The sequence below is a fragment of the Dermacentor variabilis genome, chromosome 2 (assembly GCF_050947875.1).
Source record: "Dermacentor variabilis isolate Ectoservices chromosome 2, ASM5094787v1, whole genome shotgun sequence".
Classification (NCBI taxonomy): domain Eukaryota; kingdom Metazoa; phylum Arthropoda; class Arachnida; order Ixodida; family Ixodidae; genus Dermacentor; species Dermacentor variabilis.
The window spans coordinates 52,026,446-52,044,789 of NC_134569.1; the positions used below are offsets into that span (position 1 = coordinate 52,026,446).

At 45.2% G+C, this 18,344-nt stretch overlaps 1 protein-coding gene across 1 annotated transcript in view; it reads right to left on the reverse strand.

Annotated features, from left to right (window-relative positions):
* LOC142571835 (gonadotropin-releasing hormone receptor-like) overlaps window positions 1–17,871 on the reverse strand; it is a 60,979-nt gene extending 43,108 nt beyond the window's left edge. Inside the window, exon 1 of the mRNA XM_075680478.1 lies at window positions 17,784–17,871. The gene's annotated coding sequence lies outside the window, so the exon portion shown is untranslated. The remainder of the gene's footprint in view (window positions 1–17,783) is intronic.
* Between the last annotated feature and the right edge of the window lie 473 nt (window positions 17,872–18,344).

Genomic DNA, 18,344 nt, shown 5'->3' on the forward strand with positions numbered 1-18,344 from the left:
CGGTTTTGCTAGCAGAAGAACTAAAATGCATCCTTTTGCTGTTACAGGATTATAAGTATCTGCACGGATGGAGAGTTCTGGCTACTGATTGTGCAATAATGGTATTGTCTCTGAATGAAAATTAAGAATGGTCGTTTAGGAAGAAAGGAATTTCGACCCTATTTTTCCGTTCATTACTAAGCGAGCTAACTCTGCGCGGCTAAATTAACACAGTTAGACCGCCGCAATAACGTGGCGATTAGTTTCGTTCAAAGCTTTTTTCTTCACTTAATGGACATTGACTAACCATAAGGTACGTGGTCAAAGCACATACAGCAATCGGATTAATGTTGCCAGTTATTACAATATAAGCTTTTTTAGTTCTAGTGTTACGCCCTGCCAATACTTGTGGGTGTTTATCAGCATTACTTTTTGTTTTTTCTAAGGTGCTCTTGGGGGGATTCAATGTCAGCCCAAAGGATGGAGATCATGAATCATTAGCTTGAATAAATATTTATGTTAACTAAGCTCGCCACTCAAAGCGATTACATTCAACTCCGTTATTGGCACACATACCCTATGTATGGGCAGTGATAAACACTAATAAGCTTCGTTGTTCATATCAGTGATAGTTGCCATTGTTTTTTCGGTATGTGCTACCACCACGCATTGAAATTAGGGAGACGTACATTTATATAGGACTAACTTTTTTCCTTAATTTGGTCTCTTGGGTGGATTCGATGTAAGTCCTAAAGTTAGATATCGGAGAAGTGAGATACAAGCTTTAATAATATAGTAGACATGTTAGCCAGGGTGACCGCGTGGTATGCTACTTCAGGTGTTCAGTGTTATTTATAGATATGCACAGTGCAGCCATAAACTCACAGAGAGAAAATACAGTTTTACCCACAGACGTACATAATAGAGATACTTTTCACAGAGTTTCCTTAGGTCATGTGGCCTTAATGAATATCAGCAGTACTATAGGGGCGCGTAACGTGTAGATGGTGCTTTGCCATGGACCGATAATTTGCCGCTGTTCCAACTTCCAAGCTCGAGTCCCATTACAAGTGTAGTGCCACGTTTAAAGACTGCCTGTCTGATAAGTAAAAAATTAAATTATGGGGTTTTACGTGCCAAAACCACTTTCTGATTATGAGGCACGCCGTAGGGGAGGACTCCGGAAATTTTGACCACCTGGGGTTCTTTAACGTGCACCTAAATCTAAGTACACGGGTGTTTTCGCATTTCGCCTCCATCGAAATACGGCCGCCGTGGCCGGGATTCGATCCCGCAGCCTCGTGGTCAGCAGCCCAACACCATAGCCACTGAGCAACCACGGCGGGTGTCTGATAAGTAGCGGCAGCAGCCGCACAGAACATGTCTCCAGTAATCAAGGGCGTCACACACAGCACATTGGCGAGTCCATCAGTTGGATTTTGCGGTTGAAGTAGTTCGTGTAGGCCATTTTGAGTTTGTGGGAATGAACGCTTGTTTGGTCTCACCTATTGAGGCCTTGGGCTGCCTCATCTGCTTGAATAAATAGTTATGTAAACTCAAGTGATCTCTGAAAGCGGTTACCTTACTTGATTACTTAAATGCTTTTACCAGACAGACGGACGGACGGACGGACGCTCTGAAAGCGATTACCTTACTTGATTACTTAAAAGCTTTTGCCAGGCAGACGGACGGACGGACGGACAGACGGACGGACGGACGGACAGACAGACAGACAGACAGACAGACAGACAGACAGACAGAGATATACCAATTAATTTGCATTTTTATTGTTACTTTTTACGCCTCCAGCTAACACGTTACTTCGGGCGCGCACTCGCCACACTGGGCCAGTGACATAGACAAAATGCCGCACAGCGGTTGCCGTGCAAGTAGGAAGACAAGGTCGTTACAGTAAAGGTCAATTGCCTAATGTTCCGGTCATGTCTGATGCATAGCTTTCACCGCTCTGCACTGTCCCCGTTACGCTGCTCCCTGGTGGGGCCTATCAGCACGTTGCCCGGTCGTGATGCCAGTGGCGATGAAAGAGAATGTGAAGAAAAGGGAAAGGAAGAGAGCTTAACCTGACGGAGTAATCTGGTTTGCCACATAACAGTGGGGAATATAAAGATATAGTAAAGTACATAGAAAGGGAAAGGGAACAGAAACACAAACTCACAGGCGGTCACTATCACCACAGACTATCACGGCCCGGTAGCAGTTGTAGTAACACGAATACCAATTCAGGCTACATCTGCTTGTGCAGGTCTGCTTACCTTAAAGCGTGCAGAAGTGCCCTCGCCGTCCTCAACCACGGTGCTTTGTCAGGTCGCCCTCCTAAAATGATTTCCTCTGATAACGGTTTTTGATCAATGCGTGCTATTGCGATTGCGCTCGTCCTTGTAGATTGTAGCGACGACAGTCACACGGAACGAGCCAAATAGTCTAATCACTACCATAGTTGTCACACATGGCGTTGTCGGCCCATGCGAGTCGGAAATCAGAATACTTCGTAAAAGCCACTCCTAGCCATATTCGATAAAGCAGAGTAGCGTCTCGTCAACATAATCCATCTCGGATGCGAAAGCGGACAGAAGAGTCCAGGTGGTGCAGACCGTTGCCTTGAAAACTGGTGGTGTTCCAAGCGGATGACGTGATACCTCGTGCTAGCCTTCGAAGTATGCTGATGGTCCGGGCAGCGTTATCGGAGTGTTCATTATCCATGAAGCCCAAAAACTTGGAAGCCGCTGAAATGTCATGTGGTGTATTTTCTTGCATCATAGCTCGAGGCCACATGCAGAGCATATTGGAAAGGCACGCGATCTGCAACAGTGTCGCATCTGCTGGTTAGTAACGATAAATCGTTAATATGGTTGGACTCTATTCTGGAGTGTCCGAGTCTTTGGTGGCAGCTGCTCTATAGGAAAAGTCGACCATGAGTGAATGAGGGGAAGGAGGTGGAAAATGTGAAGGGTGCCACGAGGCTTCCTTTCACCCGCTAATATATAACCGTGCGGGCCCCTGTACGAGCTGCTGTCGTGCTGAATGTAAGCCATTGTAATGTAAGCACGTCACGTTAGCGTGGGCCATGGTCCTAACCAGGAGTCTAAAGCTCGGGCGCGGCTAGCCGATACTGAACGACCCTCTGTCGCGAGTCGTTAGTGTCTAGGTCTGCGCATGTAGTAATATACTTTGCGAAATGGCAGCAAGCCATTACTTCCAATGAGTGCTGCCAGTGCTTTGCCGAGCGGGCGATTATAATGCAGCGCTATTCCATAAATTAATGCACTTACATTATTTGTGTCCGAGTCTGCTCAGAGACTTGATCATTTTTCTACCTATGCGACAGCTCATAGGATCAATTTCTAAAAACTAAAATTTTGTTACAACTTGCAAGTCGCTATACTACGCTAGACGCTGCTATGACGAGCTCGAAGCTTATACTTCGAGAAAACTGCCCCCCCCCCCATTGCCACATTTATGATAATAAATGTATTTCTTCAACCATTGCTTGTTCGTCTTTTTTTCTGTACGAATGTACCTGTAAATATGAACAATATCAAATATCAACTGCGCAAGCATATTTGAGGATATTTTCAGCCACAGAAAGCACTTCTAGTGCTTCACTTGCAACTGAATGCGTAGAAACCATAGAGAGGGGAGTCTGACTGTAAAAAGCATGTGCTGTCTTTTATTCATTGTAAATGCAGTTCGGCCTTAAAAAGCACGCTCATTTGTAGCCCGCCACCACTGGTAATTGCCTTGTTAAATTATGGGAATTCTCATCCAGTGACAAACTTAAGCACGAAGTGCGCATTACATTCTTGTATAGAAGACAGCAAAGCCGATGTTTTCTTTTTGATATAACATTGAATCTCGCTTACATGAGACACTGATTAAAATTGATTTGTTCAGAAAGCCAATGTGTCCGGCCTGCGGTAATGACGAGGACTTGGGCCACTCCATTTTTATTAGCAGACATTTTACAACTTCAAGGGATGTCTTGAGGAACGCTCTAAACACGCGACATGACGCACTCTTTGATCTACGGGACGTTCTTGGAGCATGACAGTGTCTGGCACTGATGCAGGTTCGCGATGCAGACCTAAATTAGACGCTGGAAACTATTGTGCAAGTGCGTCTAGCGAGCATGTATGTTGTGTGCGTGTGCATTATTTTCTTTTTGTTTCCCCTCCTTTCTTTGAGTTTCGCTTTCGCTCAGCTTGCCAAGCCTGTCGCGTGACTAACCTCTCAAGATACCGTTAAAATTCCTCTCTTCTAAGTGAAGCTCTGAAACTCCCAGGCTAGTATCCCTTTATAACACTTATTGGTTTATGGTTTTTGGTTTTCACCATGGCCCGACAGAATGTACAAGAGTTGTATCTCGGCATCAGAAACTGGTTGTCCAACTTGTACAGCCCAGCGGTGAGTGATCACCTGTTCGCACAATACTGCTGTCACTGGCACAAAATGTCCCTGATAGTGTCTTACTCGCAGCAGGAGTTTACATCTAGGACGCGGGGCTGGTAATTCCTATGCGAACAAGGTATGCACATCGGTGAATGCCTTGTCCAACTGTAGTCTCTATTAGATGGTCGCGTCTACTTCTGGCAGCCCTGGTGGTAGCCAATGGCTTAACGTAGGGCTCTGAAATGAAGTCGGCCATGTCTGAAATGCGCTTCATTGCATTCAGATAGAGTGAATTCATGTGCACAGAGAAAGAATAACATGTGGTGAATTATATTCACGTGCGTGAATCGGTGATAGGCGAAGCTTTTCTTGCTGTTTGCTGCAGTGTCTTCGCTTCCTTTCTCCCTCATGGTCAGATTTATGTTAACTCAACATTCCTCACTCAACGCAAGCTCTAGTCCCATATAGTTCCCCTAACTTCATCCTCATTTGTCTGTTTCTATTGCCGACTTCATCGTTCCTCTGTAGCCTACTTAAATTGTCAGTTGCCAACTTTTTCTTCAATTTTTGTTACTCTTCACGCTTCGCTCATGGCACGCTGTGGTCCCATTTTCCTTCCCTTCTATACCTCTTGCGCAGTACTAATGACGACTTCTTCGATTTTATTTTTCCGATTTCGTCACTTCTTGCCAGTTGTTCTGCTTTTCAATTCTTGCGCCTATCCAGTGTCATATATCTATTCTGCGAAAGTGACGACGATAGTTCGCGCATTCAGTGTCCCAAGTTGTCTGCTCGGACACGTACTCACTAGCACGTATACAGTCGCCCAAGATGTGAACTCCGCAAGACAAGAGCAGCGAGCTGTTGGTAATTGGCTGGTCTTCTCAGGATCACGTGCAAGTTCTAAACCTATATCCAGGTGTCGGGGGCACGCATAACTCCTGTTCACACTAATTAAGAGAATCAAGATTCATGGGAGTCTGACAATTCTCACGTACAAAAGCAAAACATGGCGCCAATACGTGACTCTCTTCGACCGACGCTCAGAAGCGACTAAGAGGTGCGCTGGAATCGTGCCTTGTGTAACAAAAGCAGAGAGGTGCAAGCCGCAACCCCTGAAACTGTGGTGCGGTGAAGTCTGTTCACGCCCCAATAAAAAAAAAATTAATCTGGGAACTTTCAAAGCGAAGGGTTGTTTTTTTTTTGTTCATTCCCCTGCATTTTGCGTGCCGTCTTCGTGTTTCTTGCCGTGTAGATTAATATGTAGGCCGGAATCTTGACCGACAATGGCACTTGGTGCACCTCTGGGTTTCGCAATAAAAAAAGATAAAGCACGACACAGAATTTGTACATGTGATGTCGGTCTCTAAACAACTCTGACCTGTTGATAGTATCTAAGTTATAGCCATGATATTCAAAAACTTCTTTGATGCTGTTTTCTTTTAATTTGATCTACCAAATTCTTAGGTCATTGGGCATGCCGCCACTGGGAATGTGCCCGTTATGAGTAACACAATAGAAAGCAAAATTCATAAACATAGTTCGATATTTCGTTTATGCGCTGGCACAGAGCTTCGCGTCTCCTAGATGACTAGAGCGCGTTGGATCTGCGTGTATTTTTGATAACATATCGTGTTATGTTTATGAAAGAAGATGCACAACATTCGCAACACAAACAATGTCTGTTCGCTGACCCACGCGCAATCCTCGTGAAGACTTTTTAGCACAGTGCAATACGCGAAATTTAGAAAGCAGCTGAGAGTTGCCCGTTGATCTCTGTGCTTTTGTTTCTTTTTGAGTCACAGGGAATTTTTCGCCATTAAATCACTGTGTTTGTGCATTTGTGCATTTGTGAGATATTGTGGCGTATGGACGTGTTTTTTCAGGGCTCCGTGGCGGCGACAAAATCATAAGTTTTCTTGTGCATGCACTGAGCTTGCTTTTGTTATTGATTTGCGGATTTTTTAGCCTTTAAATAATAATTGGGTAGTTTTCCTTTTTGTCTCCCTTCTCGTGTGCGCGGGTGAGTTTCGTGTATATTTGGTTTTGCAGGATAATCAGAGTGTCCTCTAATGCCACGTGCTTCAACACGTGCAACCATGTGAACTTTAAGTCTTTGTAACCTTTGTAAAGGCTGATATCTTGTAGTGGTTTTACTGTGTGCGCTTTGGTATCGATAATATTGCTTCAGTAAAACTCTTGCTTGGGCTAGTTGGTTCATGCTTGAATTAGTAAAGGCAAGGCGCAGACGACCACGACTAAAGAACAACATGAACGACAGCGTCGGTCCTTTCGTTTGTGTTCTTCTTGAGTCCTCGTCTTCTGCGCCCTACCTTTACTAATTGCTTTAGTAGGACAGTTAGAACGTTTGCTCGCGGCTGTACACGTGTGAACACGTGTCATACCTTTAGTCTGTGCGGCATTTATTGCTTCTAAGACATTGGAGATAATTACTTTGTGGCATTTTATGGAGTTAGTTACTGTGCGTATCGGCTATTGCTAGACGGCACGTGCTTTGAAAGCTTCGGTGTTTGCATTAGAAGAAGCTAAGTGCAACACATGGCAAGAAAGGTGGCAAGGCGTGCAGTGGGCGGAGGATCCTTCAATGTGACCGAGGGGAAGGATGAGAATGGACAAGAAATTGCGTCAATCGGCAGACACTGTGATGTCGATGCTAGGCTAAAGAAAATGGAGAATTTCGACCATGTGCTTCTGAAACAGATCTAACAGCTCAAAAATGAGCTAAATATGGAGGATGATGCACGGAAAGCGTTGGAAAAAAAGACTTCAAGCAGCCGAGGAAAAGCTGAACAGTGCCGCCATTACCAAAGAGAATGGTCATGACAATGGAATACAGTCTCCCGACGTGGCAGTGTAAGCAAATCAGGTGGAATGCGTGCAACGTGGGAAAGGGTAGCTGGAAGAGCTGCATCTACCTTGAGGCCGCCACAAAGGAAAAGCACGAACACAGAAATCAATGCCCCTTGTCAAGTCCAAATCACACAGAAAAGGATAGCAAAGGGAAGCAGGGAGAGGCCTCGCCAGTAGCAGAGAGTAAAAATTATGTGGTTGACGTGCCAAAACCACTTTGTGATTATGAGGCACGCCGTAGTGGGGCGTTCTGGAAATTTCGACCCCCTGGGGTTCCTTAACGTGCACCTAAATAAATCTAAGTACACGGGTGTTTTTGCATTTCGCCCCCATCGAAATGCGGCCGCCGCGGCCAGGATTCGATCCCGCGACCTCGGGCTTAGCAGCCAAACACCATATCCTCCTAAGCAACCACGGCTGGTTAAGAGAGAGTGAAAGGGTGATTATTGCCGGTGACTCAAACCTGGTTAGGTACTCAGAAGCAATTGTGGAGAGGGGGAAAGACGATAAAACAGCGGCGGTAGGGACATTTCTAAGGCGGACACTGGGTTCTGTCATGGCGCGAGCAATAGCAAAGCTTGCAGAAATGCCCACGTGCGCAACCTTGTCATAGTAGCAGGTGGGCTAAATGACGTCTTAAACAGGAAAGGGACAGTACTAGCCCAGCACTTGGCGAAGGGTGTAGACGACTTGCGCGAGCTGTCCCCTCAGTTGCATATCGTGGTATGCACGGTGCCGGAGGTGCCTGTACGCGACAGTCACGTACAAAGAGCCGTAGTGGCTGCTAATGAGGCGATATGGAAAATGAGCCTAGAGAAAAGTTTCCTGGTTGTCGAAGTGAACACAGAAGTGCGAAGGTGTGGTGGTTTGAATGAGACGGGATCAACTTCAATTACAGGCTTGGACGAGAAGTGGGCTAGCGACTTTTTGGCCACCCTGTTGCTTCTTTAGGGGGCCGACACGGGCGCTCAGGAGGCCAGAGTAGGTAGTAATGAAGAAGGTCCCCTAGGGGAACCTCAGAATAGCATCGCCGTCAATAACAGAAAAAGAAGGAAAACAAGAGAGAGAGCTCGCCAAGCAATAGGCCACATAAACATGAAGGGCGGCATAAGAAACTAATATTGGGCAGAGATTGAGGAGCAGTTAAATGGAGAACAGATTGGGGTGTATGCGGTTAAAGAAACGCACCTTAAGAGACTCGGAAGAGCAGCCAGTGATTGAGAATTATGTTTCGAAAGGGTGCAATAGAACTAAGTCTGAAGGAAAGGGGGGGGGGGGGGAGTTGGAATGCTCATACATCAGGAAGCCAAAAGGAAAAGAATAAATTCAAAATGTCAAGAGCATCTTTGGTTATCAGGTACAATGAGTGGAAAGAAAACTTTCTGGGCCTAGCGTATTTGTGGACCGGAAATAATTGCACAGAGAAGAATTAAGAGTTAGTGGAATGCCTAAGTGCTGATAAGTGCTTCGGTAATGATGCCGAAATTATCCTATTAGGTGACATGAATGCCCCCATGCAGGATATAGATGGCTATACCGACAACAACTAAAAGTCAATGTTAGATCTTTGTGAACAACATAACCTACTTATCATGAATACAGGGCCTAAGTGTGAAAGACAGATCACGTGGGAGGTGGGAAACCAGCAAACAGTCATTGATTACTGTGTGATGACAGAAATTATTCCTGATAAGTTGACAGGAAATGGTAACTGACAAGGAACGGTTTAGCAGCATAGGGAATGACTATAAACGCATTATTTTGAAAATGGGATATATAGTTGGGAAAGATTGCAGGAAGTGCAAACGGGTCCGTCCAAATTTGAACGCTGAGCAAATAACAAATATATTCACGAGAGCCGAGAAAGAATGTGGCAAATGGCCAAGTAAAATATGGGAATATAGTGAGCTTTTAAGTGTAATAACGACAGAAATACGGAAAGAGAAACAACATGTTCATTGGAAAGGAAAAAAGAAACCGAAAAGCTGGTGGAAGAGGGAGATACAAGAAGCGATCGCCGAACAACAGAAAGCATCCCGAGAGCACAGGCAGGCAAAGAAGACGCAGTTGCCGCAGGATGAAGTGGCCAGTAAATGGGAAATATACCGGGAGAAAAAATGTATGGTTGAAATACTGGTGCAAGGAAACATAAAAGATGAAAGTGAACGTTGGTTGTCAGGAATACGTGAGAAAAGAAGGCCCCACCTAGAATATTTTGGAACTACATAAAATTATTATGCAGGAACTCAACAATAATACAACATATCTTGGACAAAGATGGAAACAAACTGGAAGGGAAAGTGGCAATAAATTATATCCGAAAACTAACAGCCGAATCTTTCCAAGGCAGTGACGAGGTTGTAGTTCAAGAAAAAAGAGCATGAAAGAGAACCAGATGGAGAAGAAACTGGTGCCGACAAATTTCAACTAGAAGAAAGCCGAATAGAAAGTTAATAAGCGCAGAGCCACAAGGCTAGACGAGGTTCTCGTTAGGCTGATTAATGAACTAGGAACAAAAAGTAAGGAACCTCTGGTGAAATTAGTGTAAAAAACTTTAAAAGATAGAAGAATACCAGACAGTTGGCGACAAGGTAGAATGAATTAATTTATATAGATAAGGGGGAGAAAGATAACATTCACCTGCATAGACCGTTGACCATTGCATCGGTAATATGCAGGTTAGCAATGCAGGCAATCAAATTAATGTTGCAAGTATGGGCATTGAATAATGACATTTTGGGAGAACTTCAGAATGGTTTCAGACTAGGCAGGCGTTTGGATGACAACTTATTTGTTTTCACTCAATGTATTGAAATATGATGAGTAGAAAGCAGATATGTGTCCTTTTTAGACATTACAGGAGCGTATGACAACCTACATCGCAAGATTTTGCGGGATATTCTGGAAGCGGAAGGCTTAGGCAACGATTGTCCACAGCTTTTGAGAGAGATTTACCTAGAAAATGCCGTTAGCGTTAAATGGTAAGAGACGAGGAGCGAGGAGAAAGTTGATATCAACAAGGGACTGAGGCAGAAGTGCCCTTTATCCTCACTGCTGTTTATGATGTACATGGTGAGGATGGAGAGGGCAGAAAGAAGTAATATCGGGTTTAATCTCTCATACAAACAAGCAGGTACAGTAGTAGAGCAGCAGCTTCCAGGTTTGTTTTATGCGGACGACATTGTGCTGCTAGCTAACAATCAAAGTGATTTGCAACGTCTGGCTAATATATCTGTGGACAGGAAGGCAACAATTTAGGTTTAAAATTGAGTGTTAGGAAATCAGGTGTTATGGTATTCAATGAAAACAGTGAACAGACAGTGGCAATACAGGGCCCGGAAACACCTCGAGTAAAAGAACATAAATATCTTGGTATACGGATAAATGAAGGCAATGGATATATGGAAACACAGGAAAAAACTATACCAGTAAAGGGGAAGAGAAATGCAGCCATAATGAAACACAGAGCGCTATGGGGATACAATAGGTACGAAGTGCTCCGGGGTATGTGGAAAGGTGTATTGGTTCCAGGACTCACATTTGGAAATGCGGTTGCTTGCTTGAAATTAAGGGCCTAATCAGGATTAGACTGCAACGAAAGGTCAGCGGGACACGTCGCATTGAGTTCTCACGGGAAGACTACAAATGAAGCTGCGCAGGGAGATATGGGCTGGACTAGTTTTGAAGTGAGGGAAGTTCGCAGTAAAATTGATTATGAAGAACGACTGAGGAATATGGAGGGAGCTAAACGGGCTGAAATGGTGTTCAGATATTTGTACAGGAAACACATTGATTCACAGTAGAGTAAAAGAACTATAGGATGCGTGCAAGCAAGTATGCGGCCTGTACTGTGAACAACACAGCAACAAGCAACGTCAAGCGGAAAGTCAGAGAGGTTGAAACAATCTCATGGGTGGCCGCAAAGGAAAAGAAGCTTGCGATGAGTAAGTACTTAAGAGGGAAAAAAACGAAATCAGGAAAGAAACAATTTATGGTAACTCAAAGGGAAGTTCATTACTTTTCGAAGCGAGATCGGGATGCCTTAGAACACGCACCTATAAAGCGAGATATATGAAAGAAGAAGAAGCATGTGCTTGCTGCGGTAAAGCTTTAGGAAAACAATGGAGCATGTTTTATTAGAATGTGGAGATATCTGCCCAGCGGACCATTTAGGCTGGCCTCCTTGAAGCCCTTGGGTTCAGCGGGAACAGGGGGAATGTAAACATGTGCGCAATAGAGATTGTAAGAGGCGACTGGAAGATCAGTGGAAGTAGGGAAACCGCAAAAAACGAGACGTACAAAAAGAAAGTTCACAGTAGGGAGTCAGAAACTTTGGTTATGAGAATTCATTGTGGATTTTTTTCTTTTCCTTTTTTTAACCTAGAGAGGACAATAGGCAGTATTACAGCAAGAGCTTGGTGACGCAACCTACCGCCCCTTTCCAAAGGGGAAGCTCATAAGATCCATCAATCCATCCATCCATCCATCCATCCATCCATCCATCCATCCATCCATCCACTTTTTTCTTCAATGCCAATCGATTTGAAACATTGGTGTCTGCAGCAGAGAACACAGCGCCGTGTAACATCGGATGTCGCTATCGCACTTATTCCTCACCTAATAACCAGGAAGATTGCGTGATGCAGGCAAATGGAAACCGCACATTTCTTGAAAAAAAGAAATGTTCGACGATTACGATGCTCCCTAGTGAGAAACGTGAGCGCAGCTCGACGCGTGTTTTCGTTTCGCGATAAATGAAGGCAAAGAATTTGAGACCGAAATCACCGCGCGTACTGGCAGTGGGCCATAAAGTACCTAGATGTTCTACTTTTTAGATCTAAGGAATTTTGTAGGACAGTGCCATCAGCGCGTTCACAGAGGGAGGGGCAGTGGCATGATGACTGGCATCGGAGCCAGCTGTGGTAGAAGACGGCGATGAACGCGCGAGCAGTGGCACGAGCGCATTCGCCCGGTTACGCTGAGGGACGCCGACGATCAACCCAGCTACGGGCGCCTAAGAGCTTCGCTTTAAAGAAATAAAGATTGTAAAGAAAAGTCATTAGAAATAGTTCACGTTCACGCTTTCTATTTTTGGAACCGTAATGCTCCATTCAAGCCTTTGAGTGCGCTAAAGCTGTGTTTTATTTCGGAGTAAAATATCGAGAGACATTAGATGCTGATACTCTGTATTGCGCGTTCAAAGCGATCTCGCATGCCCTATTTCACGTAACGTGCAGTGTTAGGCGACTGCCGCCTGTTTCATCATTTCTTTAGCTCGAGACAATGTTTATTCGCACTCTCGTGCAAACCTGCTAAACGGGAGTTTATTAAATAGAGTACCACGCCCTTATATGGCAATGAATGGATGGATACCACTTATATTGAACGTCCGGCAAGGTTTAACGCGACCCGGGCTTAGGTCTCCCGCGGGCGAACGTCGAGGCTCTGCCTCAAGGCCGCCTCATGGTCTTGCTGGACTGCCCACGTCCGGATGCCGACGTCTGAGCTGCGCAGAGCGGCGGCCCACCTCGACGACAGGGTCTCCAGAGCAACTGCCATCATTCCTATATATACTACGTTGCGCGCCGCCAACATGTGTTTGAGTGTTTCTGGTCCTTCGTGGCACAATTTGCTCATGTCGTCTTGATGCTTATCTGGGAAGATACGTTTCAGACGGAACGGATTAGGGAACATGTTCGTCTGGAGCTGTCTCTAGGTGACGGCCTGCCTCCTGTTTAATTTGGGACTCGGCTGTCGGTATATCCATCTAGCGTTTATATATGCATTGTTTATGTCATTCTATCTAGTGATCCTGTACCGTTCTGCGCGAGGATTGTTGGCTATCGTGCGAGACGCGTTGCCCTGTTCGGCGCGGCGGGCCATGTCTCGAGCCGTCCGGTGCGCCGCCTCGTTTAGGTTCGGGAGCGCGTCGCTTTTTCGTGGTGACGTGCGCGGGGAACCATATGATCCTCGAGCTCGCGGTTTTGAATCTGCCCGCTTTGGCCAGAATGGTCAGGGCTTCCTTGGAAATTCAACCTTTGGCGTAGTTCTTTACTGCCGTTTGCGAGTCGCTTAGTACGACTTCGCATTCCTGATCTGTGAGGGCCACCGCGATGGCTATTTCCTCCGCTATATTTCCGAGTGTTTGGTGTATACGCTGCATGAGATTCTCATTTTGGAGTCTGTGTCTATGACTACGGCGGTGTGTTTCTGGCCGTTCGGATATCCGGCTGCGTCGGCAAAGCGTGCGTTTCTCTCCCTACCGAGTGAACGGAGAAGAGCCTCGGCTCTTGCCTTTCTTCTGCCTCGGTTGTAATAGGGGTACACGTTTCTTGGGATGTTGGACGTGGCAACGTTTCATTTCAATTTTTGCCTTCGTCTTATCAAGCGGGGCGAACCAAGCAACCGATTTCATTTGCAACAAAACATGTTAGCCAATCAACAAAGAGCGAAAAAAAAAGGAAAACGAAACAACACGGCAGAATGAGGAGCTTGGTCGGTTCATGGATGCGCGGGTCTATAGTGTGGACATCGAGCAGATGCTTCAGAAATGCTTCTAACGGAAGAAGCGTGCAGCCTAAAAAGAAACTAAACTGGTCATGTCGGCTCCGCGTATGGTTTATATTCTTTGTAGAAAGAGAAAAGGCAGAACTGGCATGTCCTTGGGACTGTATACGTCACTTGTGTTTGTGTTACGCATTACTAATCGTTATGTTGCAAGCAACCAAATTGATATGTGGAGTGCAACCACGAAAATCTATTTCCAACATTGTGCTAACTTGGATCGGTCACTGCATACTTTAGTGAAGGAATAGCGCTTTTGAACAAGACACAGACGACAGACACGGGTGGTCGTGTCAGTCATCTCTGAATTTCTCCCGATCAAAAGCCCCGTTTCTTCGCTTAAATCTATTCCCCATAATCGTGAATAATTCTGGTCAGCAATCGAGAGGTTAGGGATGATGATAAGCGTTGCTATCTCTTCTTCCATTAAAAATGAAAAACAATCAATTTACTTCAGAGTCGTCGGACAGTTCTTTTCTACACGTTCTGCGCGTGCTTGTTTATTTCTTCCCGTTCTTTTTTCTTTCTTTCTTTTGTGCTCATTTGACTTACCCGTCAGGGATAACAGAAGCTTCAGCAACAACAAATATGCATTCGTTTTGGTATATACAAAAGCCTGCTGCGTAGCATTTGCGGTTCTTTTAGCGAGAGCGGCGAAATATATCGAAGGACATCCAGTCCACATGAACGGTTATATTAAATAAAGTGATACGTCCTCATCCTGCTAAATATGTTCTGCGAAAAAATGCGCATAGTTTGCCAATTAGGATTTTATCTCAATAATCTCGCTAATTAGGTATCGAACCTTCGCTCCTGGAATGTCCACTTCAGTTGAATACGCAAGAAGTCTAAAAGAACGGTACGCTAGTATGTGATATATTTTACTAATGTTTTACAGGTCCATACCACACACGTTCAAAATAACACTTATATATCTGCAAACACGCTTTGTTTTGCTAGCGCTTACCATCGGTACAACAAGCAAGCTCAAATTGAGGCATGGTGTCAGAAAGATCTCAATATGGTCTACTGTAACTCAAACCATATAGAGAGCTCCGCAAAGATGTGTAGCCGAGCATTTCCGCAAGAACGGCTAGCTCTCTGAAAACGCCACAGGTGTTTCACACATCAGCCGCATAGTTTTCAAATTTCGCCGCATAGTTGAAGTAATTTTGTTGACTTCAGGCAGACATAACCTTGCCCGATTTTCTAGAACTTCTCTCGCCTGTGCGTGCACAGTGTCATTATTGTTATTATTTTTTTTCTACTCGCCCAATGACTTTGGACATAAATGGTCGATGCATTAGAGCGTTCGCGATAAGGAAGAGGCCAAGAAAAGGCATGTTCCAACAAGATGGTGTACATACAAAATGGGTAAATTGTTATGAAATACCACAGAAGTGATTGCCACGTGGTAGTTACCTGCGTCAAACTTTGCAGCAAGGATGAAGGCAGCAGCTTCGGACGTGTCGAAAACGCCCTGCTGGCAGATTCACTGCGTAGGTTCCCGCGGATGAACTTCTTCGAATGATGTGGTTACGTTATTGTTGCTGTTCTAGTTATAGAAGTCGTTCTCAACTTTCGAAAGCCTTGGTGGCATATCCACCATCTGAGCTCCATAACAACATTTTTCTGCCTAATACGCAGTTCAGGGCTAGTTCCTTTATAACTGGAGCTTAGGAGAAAAAAATAAAGAAAAAGAAGGACATGGACAAAGTTTATGTGACAGGTGCTATCGTCTCCCTTGCCTTATTTCTGATTATCGGTTTTGCGCTATCCTTTCGTTTAAATAATGTTCCTGCCCTTGCCACTGCCCAAGCCCAATGTCTTCCTAGAATGCCAAAAGCGCCTTCTTGAACCCGCGCTTGTCTGTGCGCGGACAACTTCGGGACGTTGCACATCTGTAATGCACTCAAAGTGTTGATTTCGTGTGACAGCAATCTCCTCGCTACAGGAAAATGGCCTTGCAGTTTCTAAGCCTGTGCTGGGTGCGACGGCAGTCGCAGGAACATTTAACTGTGATTGAAGGGGAAACCAGGCCAGCCCAACTGCACCACTGCATTTTAGCTAACGGAAATTAGCTGTATAGAAGACAAATGCGATATCAAAGTATACATTCGCGTCGCGACTGAATGACTGGACGTCCCTTCTATGAAGTCCACAAGCACCGAGGTTTAAATGGCAGCTTTTCAGAGGGAAACAATTGAAGATTTGGTTCAGATGGCGCTTGTTGCGACCGGACACCACGGAGATAATTTTAGCGGTTGAACATTTCAGCGCAAAGTTCTGTGATGTGTGCAATCTACGCCTTTTTTTTTCCTTTGCTCTATTCCCCCTCACGCAATGCTCCAAACTCTAGAGCCCGTGAAGTCAATTTAATGAATGAATAAATAAATAATTAAATAAATCAATAAAGAATACATAAATAAGAACTGCATTATAAGTGAGCTTTGAAGCTTGGTAATATCACAGGCGAGACATGACGTCTACTGTAACTCGACAAGTTTAAAGAATACGCCTATTCTGGGAAAATTGTTTCGTGTTTAAGAAGGAATTAACAGCGGGAGCTGACTGCCCATGAGGCTTGAACTTCCGAAACAGCGCTTTTGATGTGTTACTTTTGAAATTTAAGCCAAACTTCCGTAAACTTTTTCAGGTGACGCAGCCATTCCACCGGTTACCGTTTTTAACAATAATATTTTTCGGTTATAAAAATATATTTTCGTATTTCCAACTGACCCCAGAAATGCCCCGTGTTTTGTAGTTAGTATAGCTGGTGCATATTTAGGTTTTTTATTATAAGCTATAGAAAAAGGAGGTATTCTTTGCAGTCTATTTACACTGGGACCTTTCTTTAAATAAAAATACATATTTTGTAACTATACCACATGCAACGAACTGAAACTGAACTCTAAATACGCAGCGGATACGTGCTTTCGCTCGTAGCCTGTTCATCGTTCTCTTCGAAAGTCTTCAGAAAGGTTAGCACTTCGAGAAAGAGGCAAACAGTTTCCTTGAAACCAACTTAAACAACCCAATATTGCCTTGAGTTATGGCTGCATGCGTATATAAACCTTAACCAACCCTTCACCCGTTATAGACAGTAAGAGGCAACACCCAATTTTCTTTTCTAACTGAGTTTTAGCTATGAGTTCGGAATATTTGGCTAAATGGCCTCCAATGCTGAATTGCAAGACAGCAAACGTGATTTGTTTGATTAGGTCAGGAAGAGAGGACGAGGAAGAAGTCTGGCGCACGATTCGTTTTTTTTTTTTTCTTGTCAAACTCGTTCAAAGAGAAAACTGACGCAAAATCCCCAGGTGCGGTGGCATCACAGTACAAATGTCGAGTACCCGCCGTGGTTGCTCAGTAGATATGGTGTTAGGCTGCTGAGCACGAGGTCGCGGAATCGAATCCCGGCCACGGCGGCCGCATTTCGATGGGGGCGAAATGCGAAAACACCCATGTACTTAGATTCAAGTGCACGTTAAGGAACCCTAGGTGGTCGAAATTTCCGGAGTGCTCCACTGCGGCGTGCCTCATAATCAGAAAGTGGTTTTGGCACGTAAAACCCCATAATTTAATTTTTAACAAAAATGTCGAGGAAATGCAATGTTCGCCCCACACTGCATTTCCGACGAGGTGCTCTCGGTACGAGCTCCAAATGCAGCCACAGGTTCCTTGGGGCAAAAGTCGCAATCTGTGTCCTGCATCGCGTTACGCGCAGGAAACGAAGCTATTGCTTAAGAAGTGTCCGCAAAATATGCACACTTAAAAAAAAATTTTCCCGGGAGTTTTCATGTCCTCAGTGTATATTGAATTTACGACGAATAATAACCAAATCCTACGGACATGCGTACGTCTCGTTCCCGGAGAAAGGCTTGGCGTATGCAAATGATCAAGAGAAACGCGCGCCAACGCACGCGTGGCGGAGAGCGCGCACGAGGCGCAACAACACTCACCCAATTGACGACCGTAATCCGAAAAAGCGAGGCGCGCCCGGGGACGACGCAGGCGCCCGAGTGCGCAGGCAGCCACACTCGATGGAACTTCACGCGCGCCGCTCTCTGTCGAAGGCAAGGTATAGGTGACGCCACAGGCGGTGGCCGTCACGCCCTCTCTGCCTCCTTCTTTCCACCTCTCCCCTCCCCCTTTGTACGCCCACACGCCCCAACTTTCGCTCTCCCCCAAACTCTTCCGCTTCCAACGGTGCGGTTGAACTGGCGTCCTCCGCGTTGCGATACATTTTAGTGCACCTTTTCTAGCGTTCCTCTCAAACCTCTTACAACTCCCGCTCCTGCTGCGACGATCCCAAGGAGCTTTTTTTTTTCTTTGTAGGAACCGAACTCAGTGGAAGGCTGTCGCAACTTTCTTCGTCGCGTATGAAATTGAGAGCGGTGGCATTGGCCGCACGGACGACGACGCGGTGTATACCCGAGATGGCGTTCAATCACGCAAGCAGCTTTTCCTTTCATTTTCTTTCTTTTTCGTTCTTGAGCAGCTGGAGCGCGAGTTAAGAGCAC